Source organism: Astatotilapia calliptera, chromosome 19, assembly GCF_964374335.1.
Source record: "Astatotilapia calliptera chromosome 19, fAstCal68.1, whole genome shotgun sequence".
NCBI classification, from domain to species: Eukaryota; Metazoa; Chordata; class Actinopteri; order Cichliformes; family Cichlidae; genus Astatotilapia; species Astatotilapia calliptera.
In genome coordinates, this window is record NC_137440.1 from 15,031,614 (window position 1) to 15,053,394 (window position 21,781).

Below are 21,781 nucleotides of genomic sequence, written 5' to 3' on the forward strand. Positions count from 1 at the left end.
AGTTTGAGTTCAATATTTATAAATGTGGTTTTTGCAATATTTCCACATCTAACCACATTAAATGTAGTTGTTTGATAAGAATGGCAAGAATGAAGTCTTGTTTGGCAAGTTTAGGTTCCACAGGTTTTAAACTTTAATCATGCATAGGGCTAAAAACTAAATAGCTAATAGAAATATGTTGGCACAGTGCTAAATTACTAAAGCACACCTTTTTAGGATAGAAAAGGATTAGTGTCATGGTCAAATACATTGCTGTAAAGGTAAGATTAATGCTAGGAAAGTTAAGGTGGGTTAGAAAATGACTGAATTATAATTGCAGTCATATGACACACATAAAACTCAGAGGCGCTAAGGACCAATCCATCATGATGACCTCCACTAGCTTACTTTACATCTCAACATAAAGTGAGTATAAAAAAGAACAGTTGGCATAAATTGCGAGGTGCAATGTGATTTATAGGCTACTGAGCTCTAAGGGGCATAGTAGCTGAAAAGACAAACAAAACAAGCTTTGATGTATCTGTTAAATGTTAGAAAAGCACTCTGTATTTTGTAAGAGCATTAAGCACTGAGAAATAGAGAACATACACACAATCCACTTAACATTTTCCCATGGTTATAATCACTAAAAGCCTTTGTAAATTAAGCTCCCATCTCTTTATTGAAGAGACTAATGGTTGGGCTAATATAGCTTTGTTTTGTGTGTATGCTGTGTGTCTACGAGTATGATTTGTTTGCCTGAATTTGCATACATACCACCATGCACTGATTCTCCCTATCTCACGTTGAAACATCTCAATTATGGCTCCTTAGTTGTGTGTTGTCCCCTGAGTGTGAGTGCTGGTGTTACACCAGATCTATTATGGCCCCGGTTTGTCAAGGAACACAGAGGCAGGGCTCAGTGCCAAGACTGAGACCTATCAAATGCATCCATGTGTGTGGGTGTTTTTGCTTCACTCAAAGGAAAATTTATTCAGACTAAAACACGGGAATAGTAGGAAGACAATTTGTTGTTTTCTGTCACATTTTCCCCTAAATCACGATGAAATTAACTGCCGGGGCTCAATTAATAATTTATGCAAACAAGGGAGGTAACAAATCGACTTTTGTGTCTATTTAAGTATTTTTGCACGCATGTATGTGTATGCTGAAACGTTGAATGAAAGCAGAGTTACTTCACAGTCTTCATCACTCTGCTTTCTCTTACATGTCTGATGCTTTCTCACTCCGACCAGCTAAAAGTTTGGTAAGGATAACGGCAGGAACACAATTAAACATTTTCTCAATTGAGTCATTACAACCCAAATGAAGAGACTGGTGGCAAAGTTAACCCACAGCCATATTCCCATTAGCAAACAGTCTCTCACACACACACACACACACACACACACACACAGTAGGAGCATTTAGAGAATTGGCTGTGAGGCTGCTCCCAGCTTGCCCACTGTGAGCTGAATTGAGCTGTACAAACAGCGTTTAGATGGTTATACCCGCGTGAGCATGTGCGTGTGATTGGGGATATGTGTGTTCATTATGTCTTTGGAAGTGAGACAAATATGATGTGCAGTGTTGAGTGTTTAAGCACCAAGAATGAAGAAGGAATGGGTGAACATAATTATTTAAGATGGAAAAACGAGGAAGGAGGAAAAAGAAGGCAGGGGAAGATACTTTACTTCAGCCACTTGCCCCACTAGTTGGTTAAAAAAATATATATATAATTATACGTGACACTGCCCTCAATAAAATAATGGTTAATTCATTGTGAAATGCCCAATAAAAAAGAGGTGGGTTCCTGGGTTTGAATCTGACGGCCAGCTGGAACCTTTTTTTCCCTCAGGTAGTCCAGCTTCCTCTCACAGTCCAAAGACTCTAAACTGGAGCTAGGTCTAGTTGCCTGTCCCTCTGTGTTAGCCCTCTAATAGATTGCCGACCTGTCCAGGGTGTATCCCACCATTCGCCCAGTGACAGCTATGATGGGCTGTAGCCCCCCCGAGACCCTGACTTGCATAGAAAACTGATGGATGTTCTGTGACAATGGCATCCTTCAAGAGCCAAGTACAGACAACAGGTATGGCATTTCATTAAGTTAAGATTGATAATGCAACTTCATTCATTCATTTGACATTCAGCAAAATTAGGAATGGAATTGTAGAAAGTAATATAGTAACTCTTAAATGAACCCCCTACTAGTCATCATAAATAAAGCAAAATCATAAATCAAACAAGTAGATCTACTGAACAAATACAAACCTGTACATCAGTATGCATTTTTTTGTCTCTGCGGTCTCTACCCTTTTCCTGTCTTCTTTTTCCCCTTAACATCCCTGCATGTTCTTATTTGGCAAATTTTAAAAATCACTTTTGAAAATATATATTTAACATTAATTAGCTACTCCTCACAACTTACTGTGCTTTCTGTCATCCTGCAGTCCACCTGTCACCTTTGTATTCACCTACTCCTCCTCATGGGTGATGCAGTATGATGCATACTGTTCTAATTTGACCCCTGGAGCTCCTGTTCCGAAGTCTCTCTCTCCATCTGACTGTGCCACCCCATGTGACTTTCCTCCTCTCCTGTGTCACTCAGTCCCTTTTCATCCTTTCACACTTCTCAAATATGACTATCTTGTGTTTCCTGTTTCCTTTTCTCTTGACATTCGCACCTTCCTCCTCAGGGCTTAACGAGCACTGCTCTCTCTCTTTCGCACTTTCTTTTCTCTCATTTCCCCTTGTTGCTCCTTTTGTCCTTCCATTCCTCCTCTCAATTACCTTGTCTGGGCAGCATCTGGCAGCCTGACCCAGTGTGTGGGTATGTGTGTGTTTGGAGCTGTTGTGGACCATGTGCCTTGTCTGTGTTCCACTGGATTCTTGTCATTCCGAACTGAACAGCTGCTAACGGAAAACAAGTAGTTGGCTTCCCCGTAGATTTGGAGACAGATTACTGTAGGAACGCAGTCACATTATTCAGTCAGGACCTTTCCTGTGTCACCCGGGGCCTCAGATGAAACAATTGGCCGCATGTTGGTGAATTATCACAATCGTATCCAATCAGCAACTCTAAAAACTGCAGACGTGTGGATCATGAAACAGACAGCCAAAAATGAAGAAGTCCTACTGATTTTGCATCAGATTTATTAAAGCCCCGTGAGTTATGATTATATTATTATTGTGGATATAATTATGTATCCTTTTCCATTAACTAAATCTCCAGCTGTTCATTCACACATCCAATCTATTTAATCTAAAGCAAGTTTGGCTTGAGCTTACACTTGCTCAGAAAGACTTTTATGTTCCCAATGGAGTGACGTGGATTTGTATCTGTATGTCCTTTTACATAATTTCTCTACTTTTGTCCTACAGATACCTTTGAATCCCGACTGACACAGTATAACTGTGCCACACAGCTAAACTTGATGGATTGTAGCTTTCTGACCAAAACTGCTTCATTCAGTTTCCATTTAAAAACTTGCAACGTGAGTCACTTCCACATATACGTCGTATTTTTAAACTGTAAACTACCACAATATAATTTTCATGTCTGCGTGTGACAGGTGAGAGGGGTGCAGTTAAACTGCATTAACAGAATTTAAAGGGGAGAGATGTGGTGTCCTGTGCCACCTAACATCATAATCCTCTGACATTGCCTCATCCTGCAGCAATGAAAGTGCACCCTGTTTACCATTAACATGATTACCTGTTTGTAGTAGTGTAAGATCTGCCGTCCTCTCTCTGCCAGCTATGGGGCTGATGGATGAAATGGAGAAAGACGATTAGGAAACCTGATATTAAACTTCTTACAGGGTCTCTTAAAACCTCTTAGGCTCTTTCACTCTCTTTTTCTGAATCACTCTCACTTTACCGTCCTGGCTTTCTCTCTCATTCTCCGGGACTATTGAATAAATCATGAAATTCAATCTGACTCTGCAATCACTCCAGTCTGTTGGTTCTCTTTCTTTTTCGCTCTGTGCTACTGCCTCTCATCCTAATTCCAGCAATTGAATAAAGTATGAGATTTTGAAGTCTTTCATGCAATTGTTTATCCTACAATCCTCTCTTATTTCAATCTTTTTTATCTCTCCTCCTTGTGGTAATTACTACAAGAGTACTACAGGACTACTAGTGGTTCTCTTCTAAAACAAAAGGGGAAATAAACCTCATTACTGTCATGTGTTACTCATTATGATGTGTGAATGTTTGCAACCAGCTATATAAGTTGTAATAGGCCAATGGCCCATTAGCAGTCATGACTGTAGGGGTTTGAGCTGTATCAGTATTCACCTGTCATAATGCATGCCCTGTGGTGAATATGGAAATCTCACTACTAACTTTGTGTAGCCATACTGCTGCTGATGTGGACAAAGCCAGATTGGGGGAAGTGCTGCATGAAGCATAAAGACAAAGAGAAACACACACTTTGCCTGTGGAAATGTACGAATCACAGTTAACTTCATTCACATGTCGATGAATGACTAGGCAGGGGAAATGATGTCAGCTAAATGAAGAAAGTTGAAATAGCGTTCAGTCGCATGTGAGCTTTTTTAACTTTTTGTCTAACTTTTACTGTTTTATCCTATTAAATGCTTGTATATTGACCTATATATGTATCTACACAGGCCAGTATAATTATTTGGCAATGAATCTTGTATTTATGTTTTATAAGCGCAAATGTAACACTGGGCTAACAACCAAGAATATTACACAACAATTAATATTATGTAAAAACAGACTGTAACCTAATTAAATATGTATTTACTCTCCAGCACATAAAATAGGCCAAGTCAGCTGCACCAGAAAAACCACCACAGCACTAAAATACAGGCAACAACTGTGCTAAGCTGATAAGGCAGCTACACTTTGTTGTCACTAGTTTCATTATATTAGATAGAATACCTGAATTGTCTGCTGCTACTGAAGTTACTACAGCCTCACTGCATTAGCAGTAGAACACAAAAGAAGCACCATATTAGATCTGATAAAGCATATCTGGCTGAAAAGCAGCAAAGATTCTACAGCTAAGCTGTTGCTGCCTGTGGATTTACACTGGATAAACTTTTTCCTTAAAGTAAACACCTCACTGCTAAGAAAAAGACCCAGATTTCCAAAGCATCTGGCTTTTACTGATAAGTACTGCAATGTACCTCAAGAAGGAGTTATTCTATTTATTTAGTTAAAGCCATTTATTAGTTTTACACCTTGTGGTTTTTTTGGGAGCAGTTTAGAGGATGATAGCAAGCCGTGTTGTTTAATTTCAAATCTCCTTAGGGCCTTCTTGTCATTACTGGTAATACAGCATAAAATCCTACTGTCCTTGTCAATCCATCAGTCTGTCTCTTTCTTTGTATCACCCACACTCCATCTCCATTTCTCTCTCTATGTCTCTCTCTCATTCTCTCTTTTGTCCTCTTATCTGATTGAGTGAATAATTCATGTCTATTCTTCAAGGAGGCTCTTTGTTCTCCCTCCTGGTGTGTTCTTTTAAAGCATTTGGGAAAGTGTATGTGTGCAGCATTTGTGTGGTTGAACAAAGCTAAACTCTGAGTTTTCCCTTTTATTCACATACATGCATGCTCACACACACAAACACAGAAAACAAACCAAGTCATATTTCCGAAAACATTTTTTTTTTGTCAAACAAGAAAGAAATATCAAATGTGAATTCTATATGCTGGTAAATGTGTGGGTGTGCCTTAGTGATGTGCTTGCCGGTGTTGTTCTCTTGCAAATATGGGTATGCACTGCGAGCGTGAAAGCACATAAAAGTGTGAATTTTACTATTATGTCTTCTATAAAGCATGCCTAAGTGAGTGTGTTGTGTATCTGAGTAAACGAGTATTTCTCTCCAAATGGGAGAAACCATCTTAAAATATGGTTTTTATCAGTATTCACCTCAGCATTAGAAAACAATGCCGTTTGGTTATGGAAATGCATTGCAGAACCTGAGAGATCGTTTTAGTTCATCCCTATCTAAACCCTCTGTCCTGCATACTGATGTATGTACTTAAACACACTCAGAGACACTTTTACATTTAAATCATCAGCTGAACTGAGGACAAGAGCCTCACTGCAGTAAATGAATGCATTAAAATTCCTATAACAGTGTTTTTACCTTACAGTGTATGCATGTGTTAGATGTTTAACTTTACAATAACAGCTCATAACCAGTAGTCCGTGGTTGTTGTACTGTCCAAAAAAGGCATTATATAAAAATATTATGCCATTAAACAGCTACATCTAGTTATTCCCTCATTCCACTTGTAGTTGATATAGAAAACCTTTGATTCAGTTTATTAGCATATTTTAAAATGGCAGCATCCAAGTCAGAAACAAGTAAACATGTGCTAAAGTTAACCACAATTTGAAATTATTTAAACCTTTCAATCACATTTTATAAAAGCAATGCAACATAGTGTTAAGACTCCTTTCAGCTACCATGTTAGAAATATGAGGTGTAATCAAAACTCAAAAATCAAACACCTGACCTAATTTAAAACTGGCCATTCTCACATTCAAGATGATCTTGTTGTGCATGTCTAGACAGATCCCATTGAGGCTACTATTTATAGATTGCCCTGGGTGCTTTGCAATGCCACTGTGGGCCTCAAACTTGTGCGGTGAACAAACATCAACTTCTGTTTCAAACTGGCCTGAATTTTATTTGAAGTAATCATCACTGCCAATGGACGCTGGATTTCCAGCTACCAGCAAGCACTTTTCAGTCCAACAGTTTCCAAGCCCCAAGGCATTTTTTTCCAGGTGCTGAGCAAAGCACGGACTATAATTGTTTTCTTTAACATTCCAGGGGTTCTGAACCCTCAATTTGTCCCCCAGGCTGGACTGTAATTTCAAAATTCTCCTAAATGTCCTGAGGCATCTGAGAAAGAACACTTGATGGAAACACCCTTCGGTGTGTGCCAGCTTGTGCCAGCACAGAGTGTGTTGACAACACAATCTTAGCTCACCACCTTTTCCACTCTCCAGATTTGCTCCCAGCAACTTGGTCCACTTTGCAGAAATAAAAATTAAGTTCAAGGATGATCATTTTGACACACTGGAAAGGATTTAGCACACATACACTGATATTATTTAGAACCATTCCCAAAACTTTATGGTCGTACGTTACAGTTGCCTATGCATTTATATCAGGTAAATTAAAGCGCATGTCAGTAAAAATGTAAGTATTTTTCAGTTATAACTGTACCAATACAAATTTACTGGTTTAAACATTCAGCAGATGGCCGCCCCTCCCTGAGCCCGGTTCTGCTCGAAGATTCTTCCTGTTAAAAGGGAGCTTTTCCTTCCCACTGTCACCAAAGTGCTTGCTCATAAGGGGTCATATGATCGTTGGGGTTTTCTCTGGTTTTTTTGTATTATTGTAGGGTCTCTACCTTATAATATAAAGCGCCTTGAAACAATTATCATTGTGATTTGGTGCTATATAAATAAAACTGACTTGAATTGAACTAAGAGGAGACACAAATACCTGTTGGGTTGGGTCAGGAAGGGCATCCAGTGTAAACATCTACTAAATTTAAAGAAAAAAAACAAAAGAACACCACATGGAGCTACCCAGTCTGGTGAACCATTGTGAATAAAGGAACAGCTGAAAGCTTTCGGTACATGCCTGGGCCAGCTCTTGCATTACAAATTTCCTCTAGGGCATACAAATTCCTTTTGCAACCCAAAACTTATCAAGTTGGAGCCTGTCCCAACGTTTTGTTTTTTTTCAGGGCTAATACACAGACAGACTCTTCCGCCTACCATAGGGCGAGCAGTGGTTCTCTGGAAGCTATTTGCGCTACTCTTGAACTAATCATTGTAATTCTGTGTAAACGTTGTGGTTATAACAGAATATATGGCAGTTAATTTAGTATAAGTGATTCTTCTCAATCCTACAGATTCTAACTTGAGTGTTGCATTGTTGCTTGATTGAAAGGCACATTATCAACGTTGGCTTTGGGTTATTCTTAGCATTGTGTCACTCGGGTTCTCTTTCTTTGATCAGTTTTGTCTTAACCTTTAAAATGTATTTAATTATAATATAATTTATTCCTTCAAACAGGGTCTAAGGCTCTTTTTGATATTGTGCTTTGCTGAATGTGTAGTCCTGTGAGAGAATATGTCTCCTGGGGTTTATACTTCAGGGTCAAAGTTTGGGCAGCTTCAAAGTGATACAGCCCTGCTTTTGGTTATCGCAGTCATACACTTGTTTTTATTGCTAATTAATCACACATTTCTTGGTGATATCTACTCATCCAACATTGCTTGTTGCTATTTTCACACACATTTATCATCATTGGGTTTGTCAGTTTTTCCTCCAACACAAAGGCAGAAGTGAGGATCCAAAGTTGTGAGAGAAGAGTACATCAAAGACAGAAACACGTCAGGCACATTGGATGAAAATCAAGTAACATTAAATATAGAAACAAATTTTCCTTTGATACTGCCACAGCGAACAGAGATGTCAAGGTCCAAATCGCAGGCTTTAGCAAGAGGAATAGAGGAAAACATCAGCTCTGGATGCCCTTCGGCTTATATAAACCAACTGAAATTTATTTTTTTGTCATCTATACAATAGTCCACAAGTGCGGTAGATGTGTATCCCCTCAAACAGTAAGTAAACAGTCTACTAATTAATGAATGCGGTTGTGAAGTGTTTATGTGTGAATGCCAGCGTGACTGGTTGTCTGTCTGTATGCATCAACCCTGCGAAAGAGTGGCGACCTGTTCAGGGTGTACCCTTCCTCTCACTCCATAACAGCTGGGACAGGCTCCAGCGTACCTGCAACCCAAAACTGGATAAATGGAGGTGGACTTTGCTTTAACTCTGCCCAGCAGCTTCCATACCCTTTCATGGGAAGGATATGTCTCTTTAAATGTTTGTGTCATAACATGAGGTTGTTTTGTTTCTGCTTTCAACTTCTCCTGTATCAAAGACACTGTTTGCCAATGGCCGCCACATGACTTAAATAAATGCAATAGCCCGCATACACACGACGCTCACCAGGCATACCAACAGGCCCATGGCAATCATCAAGTGTTCTTGTCCACCACACAAAAGGTTGAGTTAATTTCTTTTCTGCTGATTGGAATCACACCCACTCCACCCGTCTACAGCCCGAAGACAAAATGAATATTCATGCCAGTTTAGACCCTGGTCATGAATATGTATAACAGTTAACACCAGATATGCAAACAAGCCAGCCAACCCAGATGGCTTGAGATCACGACATAATGATCACACACATTCACACTGAAAGAAGGGAAAAACATAAAAGCATAAAAAAAAACCATCAAAAAGAAGAAAGGGGAAGAGGATTACAAATGCATGAAAAACCTGATTTTGACATCTAGAGGATGTACCACCAAGACTGGGTTAGCATAGCAAACATGTTAGGAACCATGTAAGGAAATGGGTTGGCATTTATAGTTAAGCCCATGCAAGTTTCAAATGACATTGCTACTGGCAATGCTGTCATAGTGATGTTAAATGGGTATATGGTTTAAAGTATTTGCCAACTTACTTTAATATAAGTCAAAGGTAAATCTTTAATTAAAACTTGTTTTTAAGCTGACATCAGACATACTTTTTCACTCCTTTTCATGTGATGACTGTGATCGTATAGGCTGCTTCCTACTGCCACTCATGCAAGGAAATAAAACCTGCCTAGATACTGTTGGCACAATAAGATATTTCCTTTGAGCCAAAGCCTTGCTAACAAGCTTATCTCATCATGCACGCTATGAACATGTGTATGTGCATATGCGTGTGGTCTTGTGAGCACTGGTTACCCGCTACTGTATGTATGACACATCTAATGCTACCACACACACATGCAGGGTAGGATTAAGGCCAACTAGCCTGTTCTCTGTTAGCTCAACATCACCTGAGATCACACACACACACACACACACACACACACACACACACACACACACACACACTTCACTTTTTCCACATAACCCATATGGAAAAGAAATAGAAACAACTTATAAAAGACTTGCATCAGCTTTAGCTTGCTTCATATAGTAAATCATTTAAGGCTTATATGATTTACTCATGAAAGTGGCCACTTTCTCATTACTTTCATATATTGTTTTAGGAAGTATCCAAAACATACAAGTTTCATTTATGTAATTTTTCAAGGGATCTTATATCTGTTTTCACTCATGTATGTTTTTCATACAAATTTCACAGAAGACAGATACAAGCTTTATAAGACTTATATATATATATATATATATATATATATATATATTATATATATATATATATATCTTTTCCATATGGGAATACATGAGCCGTATATTCAGTTTGAAAAATCGGGCAGTTTGTTTTAACACCAGAAATGACTGAATGCATTTATGGCTTTGCTTGAAAGCAGGAGTGACATTTTTACATAGCACATTAAAGATCTGTGAAATTAGGCACAACTCATTTGAAAAGCTCAGGTAACTTCTTAGCTTTCTCCAGATTGTGTTACGGCCAAATCAAACAGCTGCAGTAGCATCAGATTTGTTTTACTGTGCAGTCAGAATGAGGTCATGCTGAGCAACAAAGCTCAACTGGGTCACAGGCTGTGACTCACTGTATGTTGCAATATACCTGGACTCATTAAAACTAACCCAGCAAAGTGGCGTCAGCACAGAGCTCTCTCTGACTTCCACTGCTATGCAATTATTACTGTCAAACATTTTGGTTTACTCGGTATATGGAGCAATGAAAGTTTGCAGTTAGTCTTTAACTTAACGGCTTATCCAAATGTAGGCTTATTTGTGAGCGATTTGTGATTCCAGATGAGTATGTTGTGTTTATTACAATAGTTAAAACTGAAACTTCATTGATGCCCTTTAAAAGCTCACTGACAGCCATCTGTAGTGTATAACGTAAATACATTATAAAAGAACCATCCTGGTAGCAGTGAGAAGCCTGTTTTGTTATATTTTCTTTTTTCTGGATTGAGGAAGGTAAGATGTTTTCTTTTCTTTTCATTTCATGAAACCTGAGTTAGTTTTATTTGTTTTGGTCGATCCTCACACTAACAATTAAATCAAATCTCTGTGGACTGCAGCTCTGTCTTGCCACTTGTTATCTTTGGGAGCAAGAAGAGGAGATGTAAATTGTTGTGTTATGCTGAGGTTCTCCCTCAGCAAACCCTAACAAAGGTCAGTATTGCAATGTAGCCATTAGTCAATGTAGGACGGTGCAGACCACGATGTATACTATAACTTTCTTAACTTATTTTCCACAAAAAGATAAATGTGCATAAAGCTAAGGAAAAAGTAGCATTCCAAAACTAAAGGTCAGAGCATGAACATTGAATCTGCAACCATGAGCTGCATTTTTCAATGGGATCGGGCCAAAATGGTGTAAGTGTAGAAAATAGGCTTTATCAAAAGTGGTGTGTGTGAAAACACTGTAACATAAAAGCTTGCTTGGCAGGCATGCTAACAATCTACATTCCTTGCATATAAATCAGAAGGAATAAACAACATTGTTGGTACATAGAAGCTTTCTGGTTTCAATTTATAGTCCAAGTAGTACTAATCACGTATATTTGACCTTGCAAGTTGTATGCAAAACCCTTTGTGGGGAACAAAGAAGGACAGTGTTGACACCATGGGCTAAATTGTATGCCAACCATTTAATTTTTACAAGCTTTTATAATTCATGTGAGTCATGAATTATAAGTCATGTAAATAGAGACTGGAAGACAGAACAGAAGGTCTTGGCCTGGATATCACTGACTGCACAGAAGCCTAAAAAGTAGTGAGCACTGCCGTTAGAGCGGAGGTCAAGAGAGTAGTAGATGGGTTTCAGACTGTGGCAACATAACTGTATGTTTGGATTTTCAAGACAGACACACTCTCTGCTTTTAAGATTAGGCTCAAAGCTTTGCTTTTTGATAAAGCTCATAGTTACGGCTTGTCCAGGTGATCCTGAACCATCCTTTAGTTATGCGGCAATAGGCTCAGGCTGCTGGGGGCTTCCCTGGGGGTGCACTGAGCATTTCTTTTTCCCTCCCTGTGTGTTTATACACCACAACTATATTCAATCACTAGTTACTATCAATAGAAGTTAATAGTAAACTATTCATTTTATAGGGTCTTTACCTTAGAATATAAATGATTTTTCACTATATAAATAAAACTGAATTGAAATTGAATTGAACTTAAAGCAGATTACGTTTTGATACATTTTGTTTGGGCTGAATGCAGCCCTGAAGAACTGTGAAGGGGAGAGAATGCTGTTTTGTAAAGCATTTACTTAAAACTACCAAAAAATTAAATTGTAATCTGACACCTTGAGAGTTCGATCAAAATCATCACATAAGGAATTAGACTGCCGGTTGAGATTTTTTTTTCATGAAGGAAAAAGAAAAGCTTAACATTGCTAAACCTTAAGCTTCAGGAATTTTAATTTCCACCTGAAAAACATTTCAACATTCAATCAGTGATCACAATTGTGAGGCCAAAATGAAACCTCGGCGTGCAAAAATTCTCAATTCAACACCTCCTTTATTATCAGCCAGATTAGTTGATGCTACCACGCACTGAATGCAGCAGAAATAAAGAACTGGATGTTATACTCACTTTAGTTTGTTTAAGCATAGAAATCATCTAACAATGGTGTTGGGTTACATTTTATTGAGAGACACAGGCCTGGTCTCAGTAAAAGGACCTCCAGGGTAGATAGACCAATGTGAAAATCAGTATTTTACTGTTTTCCACAGTTGAAAATGTCACGTAGCAACTTTATCACCACAGTGCTACAGATGGGAAAGGATAAACCACCAGAGGTCAACCAGAACAAGATTTTCACTTTCTTGCATTTCCAGCAAACACACGACCCTTCCACAACTTTGAATCATTAGATGTTATTCTGGTCTACTACAATAACCACACCCAGTTGTAATCAAGACTGAGATCAAAACCTACCAAGAATTACTCTTAACTCATTCACTGCCAGCCATTGGCAGTGAATGAGTTAAACCCATTGACTCATTCACTGCAATTGACGGCTATAGACGTCAATGGCAGTGAATGAGTTAATGTATGCAAAAAAGTGTGCCCAGTCCATATCTTGTAAATGTGCTGAGTCATTGTGTGGTGATGGTAAATGGCTGTATCAAGCCTCCACTTTAGTTCCCAGAGGACAGCTGCAGCAATGTGGTACATCCTTTTATCAGCCTACTTGCTATGTTTGTGCGTGTGCAAATAGTTGCCTACATAAGTAGATGCTTTGTGTGTGTGTGTGTGTGTGTGTGTGTGTGTGTGTGTGTGTGTGTACACACACTTGCAGGAAAGAATGTGTGTTTGTGCTTCATGAATCCACACTCTGCTACTCCCTGCATCTTCTCCATTAATCATGCTTTTTTCAGCCCTTCCTGCACAACAGACACTCCTGATACAGATTGCAAGTCATGATATCAATCTTACAAGGCCTCTCCATCAATTTTAAACTAGCACCTTACTGATTTAATCTGGAAAAAAAGCGAAAATCTATTTTGGGCATTGTGATACAAGTCTGCACATAAGTTAATGTTTGCAAACTATAGTAGTGGATGCTCATACAAACCACAATGTTGCAGTTCCCTAACATGAATTCCTTTATAATAACATATTTGTTTTAATGTACAAACAGGGCTCTAGAGTGCGACCAATAGTGCGACTAAAAGAAAACTTGTGTGACCAACTGTTCGAGTAAAAAAAAAAAAAGTCTCTGCAACTCTGAACGTCTCTGTGTGGTCAACAACAGACACATGCCCCTATTGTGGTCTAAACCAATCAGAGATAGTCAGGGGCAGGACCTCTCTGATTGGTCGGGTTCCAGATATTCATGTAGTCCATCTGTATGTTTTAAAGTGCCGGTGGATAGAGAGAGGTGAGTAGCTTGAATAAAGTGATATCGATTCACTAAATCGTGAATTGACTTTTGAATATAAATGTATTTTGCCAAAAACGCCAGAATCTCAGGTTAAAGCTCACGAAACTATTTCAACAACCACCAAACAGCAAATGAGAGCAGATAAACGGATTCCACACAAAGACGTAGACACAGAGCGCCGACCCGACGCATCAGAATCAGCTTTCTCTTTCTCGGCTTTCTCACCCGACGGCACGTACACGGACATGCCATTGGGGCTGAAAGTCAACAGCTCACTGATTCTGATGCGTCGGGTGAGAGCTGTGTTTGCGTCTTTTTTTGCGCTAGATTCTGAGCTGCAGGTTTTATCTCTCTCCAACCAAAATTCACTTTTGGTCACGAAACTAGCAGCAAAAGAAGCAGCAAACTACGCTTCACATTTGATAAACTTTGTCATGAATTCCCTCTTACTTTTGCTGTCTTGCTTCCACCACGATAAAAATCGCACTTCACGCACAGCTCTCTTTCTCTGTGTGTACTTCAAGAACAGTTTCCCATCTCAAATCTCTGTTTTCTACATTATTCATTCGCTTATTACCCACCAGTCTAACATTATTTACAGCGCTGTCGACCGCTATCTTTTTTTTACTTAAATGACCTCAGAAAGCCTAATTTCTGCTGTTCAATACTGAAGAAATTTATACTTTCTTTATATTGCAGAATATTTTTAAGGTTACCTGCTATAAAAAGCCAGGCCAGGAAAATCTCCTTCCTGTGGGTAATGAGAAAAGTTGAAAAGAACGATTGATAACTTTTTTGTTAAGGCCTAATACGTCTGAAATTCATAGCCAGTGCTCTGACACGGTGCCATCAATCTTTGAACGCTGAAAAAGCACAGTGTATCCAGAAAACACATTATCTGCTGCGATAAATGCACTGCCCAAGTGTCCCCTCTCCCCACTGCCTTTCAGCGGCAGGCAGCAGCAACCAGGTCATCAGAGGAGGCCGAGATTATGATTAGGTTTGGCACTCTTTGGCAATATTGTAGGCAATATTAAAGCACTTTAAGCCCAAGATTGTTACTTAATCATTTACAAATCAATTTTGTCTGCATGGACAGCATTCCCCCCCCAAAAAAAGTGCACATGTAAAACTGCAATGTTAAGCGATGCGGTTGAAAAATTTGGGTACGCCTAACAAAAAAAATTTAGGTGCACCAGTGCAACCGTGGCAAAAACTTAGTCTAGAGCCCTGACAAATGTTCTTACATACAAAGTGTCTCATCAAGCATTGTGCCACATGTGACATAACTTTATTGACATAATGAGAAAAAAGATTAAGTACACTTACATTTAAATATCATGTATGGCAAAATATGAAAGGCAGAGCGGTCTACCATTTTCAAGGAGTGGAGATTATTAGCAGTTTTTTAAGTCTGCTGCATTAATGGAAAAAAAATTTGTGTTTATTCATATGTAAGCTTTAATGTTACAGTATTAACTGCCAACTAATAAATCACTATAATTCCCATCTGTTATTCCACAAAATGTTATGCAACAGATACAAAGCATGAGAATAGTAAACCCATTCTTAATACCACACAGCTTCCTCATTCTGGAAGCTGTCTAGCCACACTCTACGCCCTTTGGCAACTGTTGTGTCTTAATAACAGGTTAGTGTTTTTAAAATACGTTTGGACATGGTTCACATCTGTTACTCTGCAAGATTAGAATATTCATTGGCCCTCAAAGCTTATGTAACCATAAAACATCTAAATACTGATCCCACTGCTCCTCAGGTCCAAATAATTAAGACCAAGAGCAAAATGCGAAACTTCAGCCACGGCTCCCTGTGTGTAAATTGTCTGTTTTGTACTAAGAGCACAAGTGCAGATAAGGCTATAAAGATAGAAGTATGTTAAAACAACTCTTTTTTTCTGTTTCTGTTTGTGCTTATGTTTGTGAGAAAGCAGAGTGGTAGATAGATCAAGCCATTCTGACTGACGCGCATGAAGGATCTACAGACAGTCTACAGTATGAGGTTCATTATCAGCCAAAGTTTTGACAGCTCTGACACAGTCAGCTTTGTTAGAAAATAATAAGGCTGAGAAACACTTTTTATCAATACTAAATTACACACACACACACACACACACACACACACACACACACACACAGAGGCGGGGGGAGAGACCATAAAGAGTATCTGCTGATCTATGGATTCATTTGATCTAACCACCAAAAAGAGCAGCTGTAATAGTTTGTTGTCAACAAAAAATCATGGCATTTTGTCTCGGCTCTCTATTTGCTTATTTACATATTCTGTTGAACTGCAGGAGCCCTGCTCCTGTGGTGTTATTTTCATTCTGTAATTTGACTGGCTAGCAGCAGCTGCCCAAAAAAACGTCAACTTTGAGTGCAAGCAGAGCATGCAAGACAAAGTCTTGGATCCATGATTCATTTCAACAACACACAACATCACCTTGTTCAAACTAAGTGAGAGCAAAGACGCATTAAACTGCGTGAATCCTGCTTTACTGTCTTCTACACTAACAACACAAGGTTAAAGAAATATGTATTTTTGAAGATTGCAAAATGGTCAAGTGAACTGTGCAGGGCTAATATGCTTAATCACATTCCTTGAAGGAGATTTAAATCCTACAAAATACTTGCAAAAATGCTTCCACAACTTCAACCTCTATATGTACAGTTTTTTCTAATCTAATGCAAACACACAGCTCAGTCGCTGTCCAAGCAATCTGTTTTAGACTTGCTACACTGTGCCCCAGCTGTTTTTTCCCCCCCAAAAATAATTAACTGCTCAGCATCCTCAAAGTTTTTGGAAAATGCCTCTAACCATATCAATATCCCTTAGCCACACATATCAAGTCATCAGATTTTGAAGTGTTTGTTGCTGGGATGCAGCTTGCTGAGCTCAGGTTACTGCCAAGCAGAAAGAGTAAAGAAATAAATAAAGATATAGCCAGCAACTAGGATTAGCTGGGTGCTATTTATAGTATTTGGTGTAAAAGCTAGCTAAGTGGGATGCAGTGATTTGGAGGTCGTTATTGCTTATAAAGCAGATGGATAAAACCTCAAGTGAAAGCAAAAGCACCCTAAAACATACTATTATGTGCAGGCTTCACATAAGAGTAAAAGAAAACAAATCAGCATGGAACCCTAAACAACAACCAGCACATATGGATGCAAATGAGATTTAACTGTGCATTGAATATAATATTTTCAGCTCTGCACTTTCACAAGAAGCATTTATTTTATTAACTTGGAGTTGGGGAGTTTAATGAGACACAATGTCATAGCTCAAAAGGAAAAAACAACACAATCATGACCTCCATTGTATTGTATTAATAATTACAACTTAAAAAGATGACCTTTTAGTACACTTAACCCAAAGACTTCCCAAGGAATTCAAGTCTGCTAAACAGCAACCTATACTCTGTCGCACTGCAAAATGCACCTATTGCTACGGGCCGGCCTGCTGTGTAGCGTTAATCTGCGTGTGAACAGATGGCATGCACTAACAAGCTAGGCTAAATGTAGCTATAGTTGGCAAGAACCAACACTGATCTCTGACTTCCTGATCCCAAGCCTCTTAATTAAATGCACCATTTAATCTACTCGGTTTTCAGCCCTGCATCAAAAGAGAGAGAGAGAGAGAGAGAGAGAGAGAGAGAGAGAGAGAGAGAGAGAAGCATAAACAAACAAACAAAAACATCAGTTGACCATCACTGAACTCTTTAAAGCCTTTACAACCTGTTTGTAGCCTCAAACAGTCAAACTACTGGAGCACACTGAGCTGTCCGTGGTGCTGAAATGACTACTTGCTTCATGTTAACGTCCATTGTCCTGAAAGGTGTAGCTCCATAATATAGCTTTAAATGTTGTGTAGCACAAGCCATAAAGAAGGCAAGGCATTATTGCATTGTCTTTTGACTGTGCTGTTTTAAGCCATCCACCTTTCTGTACAGTGTAGAAATTGTAGCCCTTTATAGCCCTTGGTATACATGTGAAGAGCAACAAACTATACTTGTTGGCTTCAGTACTTTTACACAAAGTTGTTTAATTTTTTTTTATAATCTAGTTTTAAAAGAAGTGACAGTCAAGTAGTCAATATCTTCTTTGGATGTATTTGTTGTTTCTTCTGTAATTAAGCTTATGAAACTAGTTTTAGCCAGTAGCGAGGAGACTCGCCTAGCTCTAACTGCCTACCCTGCTTCAGAACAATAGAAGCAGATGGCCTAGTCTGATAAATCACATTTTCTTTTCCATCACGAGTAGGGATGGGTACCGGTGTCCGGTGCCATGATGGCACCGGTTCTGACATAAACGGTAGTAACCAGACCGAAAAGCAGCGCACATTTCGGTGCTTTATTTCGGTGCTTTTTTTTCCTGAGCTGTGATACACTTCTAGCCAATCATTTTACGTTTCCGAGGATAGTAGGCGGGGCCAGGTACGTACGTTCTGTTAGAGCAGAGCTACAGATTAAAAATGCCCAAGGCGAAGCGGTCGAAAGTCTGGCTGTACTTCACAGCAAAATATGCAAACTCAGCAGCCTGCAACAAGTGCTTTAAGCTGATACTGTGATACTGTCAAAGGAGGTAACACCAAGAATCCGATTAAACAGCTGGCGACGCATAGCGTTTTTTTAAAAAGCCGAGAAATGCGCCGTATTTGATAGCTTGCTGCGAGACCTCACACCGTGCACGTCGGGTGGGTTGCCAGTTATCGGACCCGGAGCAACATCCCCCAAAAACCCGAAGAATAGAGTCCTGCCCCCTAGCCCTGCCAGTGTAGCAGAAATGATGATGGCAGCAGCCGTTCTTCTCTGCATGAGTAGCTTCATGTTGTTCGTGTGTAATTTACGTTGAGTAGGCTAACCACGTTATTACATTAATGCAGGTAAGGTGAACTAGCAAACATCGTCATAGCTACATGCGGCTGTCTTCTTGTTTGATGGCAGATACTCCCTTCACCCTGGCCAAAAAGGCTAAAATGACCAAAGAAAAAGTGGAAAACAGTTAAACATGAGAGGTTTTTGGACAAAGTTTGTGTTTTTCCCATTGATTAAGCACTGCTTCCAGCCAAGAGTGATACCATATATGCCACATAGCTGCAGAAAAGGCACACATTGTTATCTTTTTACAAAAAAAACCAGCTGAACATGAGAGGTTTTTGGACAAAGTTTGTGTTCTCCATTCTTTAAGCACCGGTTCGAGCACCGGTTCGAGCACCGTTTGAGCACCGGCACCGTTTCAAAAGTACCGATTTGGCACCGGTATCGGATAAAACCTAAACGATACCCATCCCTAATCACGAGGATGGCTGTGTGCATGTGCGTTGCTTACCTGGGGAACACCTGGCGCAAGAATACCCTATGGAAAGAACGCAAAGTGGTAGAGGCAGTGTGATGCTCTGAGCAAAGTTCTGCTGGGAAACCTTGGGTCCTGCCATCCATGTGCATTTTACTTTGATATCTAATTCAACTGAATTCAATTCAATTCTATTCTATTCTATTCTATTTATATAGCGCCAAATCAAAACAACAGTCGCCTGAAGGCGCTTTATACTGTAAGATAAAGACTCAATACAAAGAAAACAGAGAAAACCCCAACAATCATATGACCCCCTATGAGCAAACATTTTGGCAACAGTGGGAAGGAAAAACTCCCTTTCACCAGGAATAAACATCCACCAGAACCAGGTTCAGGGAGGGGCAGCCATCTGGGGGCGGTTGGGGGTGAGCGGATGAAGACGGGACAAAGACACGTACCACCTACCTAAGCATTGTTGCAGACCATGTACACCATTTCATGGAAAGATTACACCCTGGTGGCTGTGGTCTCATTCAGAAGGATAAAGAGCCCACTCACAAAGTAAAAATGGCTGAGAAATGGAGCACAGCAAAGAGTTTGTGGTGTTGACTCCAAACTACTCAGCTCTCAATCTAATCGAGCATCTGTGGGATGTGCTGGACAAACAAGTCCAATCCATGGAAGTCCCAGGGTCTGTTGCTAACATGTTGGTGCCAGATATGACTGCACATGTTCAGGGGTCTAGTGAAGGAGTGCTCCTGACAGGGCAGGGATGCTTTGGCACATAACGTGTTGTTCCCCAACACATGGGAGACCAACAGAATATTAGGTAGGTAGCCATAGCATTATGCCTGATCGGTCTATGTAAACCAGTGGAAATATAGCATATATCTGATCTTCAAGGTCCAATACAGCATATAGCATTTTATTCATTTTCTGAAATCTCCAACTTTCACAACCAGCTTTGTGAAAAGGGAGGAATATTCATAGTGGTTTTAACTTCCATCTTACTTGATAAGGTAACTGTGAAAGCACTCTTTTAGGGGAATGGCCTAGCAGAGACTTTTCCAACAAGTTTAAAAAAAATACACCTAAAGTTAGGCCAGCAATGCAGTATTGTATACTGCAAAAGCTGATATTTAGGAATCCACCTTGATGAAAGCATTTACACAGAAAGGGGGATGAGGCTGTGGAGTAATTAACAACTTTAAACACTATTCTTTCAACACAGTGTGAGTAAGTGCTCTCAAATGTTGTCTTTGGCAATGGATTGTGGTCCCTGTTTAAATGCCAAGTGTTTGGTGTTGTTTGTTCACCTTTTGGCTACTCGTTTCATAATTCTATATCAAGCCAGTGTATACTTTTTTCAGGTAAGTGTGTTTTTGGATAACTTAAAAAAAAACACAGTCTGCTGGGGAACTACACATGCTTCTAATTAAACAAAATATAGCATCACCATTTTCTGTGTTTCTGATGTGTATTCTATTGTGAAAAAAGTGGTACTGTCATGAAAGAAACTTTTCATACAAGAAGTTTTTTTTTTATGTAAGACACTGAAGTGACACTCCTGCATGGTACACAAGACATGACAGTTGGGGAGAACATACAAATACAAATTTGTAAAACAGGATTAGCAAAACAAACCATGCACACATTGTCTCAATGCTTTGTTATCGGAGGCTGAGGACTCACAGCCATCTAGAGTTGCACAAACTCAATTCTGTCAGCCGTTCTGTAGGCAGAGGATGGTGAGGTTGGAAATGGCTAATGCTCCATGGGAAATCATTAAGTCCAGGTAATATCTTACTGAACTGACATTAAAAATTACTTCCAAGGTGCTATAGGTCAGAAGATGTTATCAAATATCTGTGTCTCAGTCTTATCCTCTCGTCAATGTCTGGAGAAGAAATTTCATAATATTTTGAAAGGAAAATGCTACAAAGCATCCTGATTTATAAAATGTTCCACACACTTCACTATTGGGACTGGTTCAGAAAGCTACTATACCATAGGACTGTGCATAGGACTGTGTTAAGCTAATGCAGTGTTTTGCAGCGTGTGGTCCAGTTTCACAGATGGAGTGCATGTCTGCTGAAGTGTCCTGATAAAAACAGTTCTGCAATATTTGTAATTAGTCTTGTGTTGACAGTAAAAACAGTTATGCATATGCTAAAATGCTTGTGCTGCAACTTGGCAATTCTTTCACTGTATTCAAATTACTGAAAATGAGATTGCATGTGCTGGTTATTTAATTTATGTACTCTATTAGTTTACATAATTAGATGCATTTACTCCGGATAATGAACTTTATCACTAACTTTGTCATGTACATCAGGTTGATGGAGGCAAAATGCTGAAAATGCAGTTTCTAATTTTGAAAATACTCAGTAACAGAATCCACAAGGGTAAACTTAGTTCAGGAGTAAGAGCTTAGGGCTCACAATATCTAATCATCACAGGACCACAAAGGATGCTCTTTAACTTAGGAAGCAGAAAGTCATTTAAAATGAAGATTTAAAAATGCCCACTTAGTGAAGACACACACATTTCTCCAGACAGAAATGCTTTTGGAATTTTGGTTTTC

The 21,781-nt window shown here is 39.3% G+C and overlaps 1 protein-coding gene across 2 annotated transcripts in view; it reads right to left on the reverse strand.

Moving 5' to 3' along the window:
* The window catches only part of lrfn5a (leucine rich repeat and fibronectin type III domain containing 5a), a 134,606-nt gene that overhangs the window by 106,635 nt on the left and 6,190 nt on the right, over nt 1-21,781 (reverse strand). The window contains exon 2 of one of the 2 annotated variants that reach the window (XM_080293444.1): nt 3,695-3,744. The exons of the other annotated variant lie outside the window; for it this stretch is intronic. The gene's annotated coding sequence lies outside the window, so the exon portion shown is untranslated. The remainder of the gene's footprint in view (nt 1-3,694; nt 3,745-21,781) is intronic. 2 annotated transcript variants of the gene reach the window in all.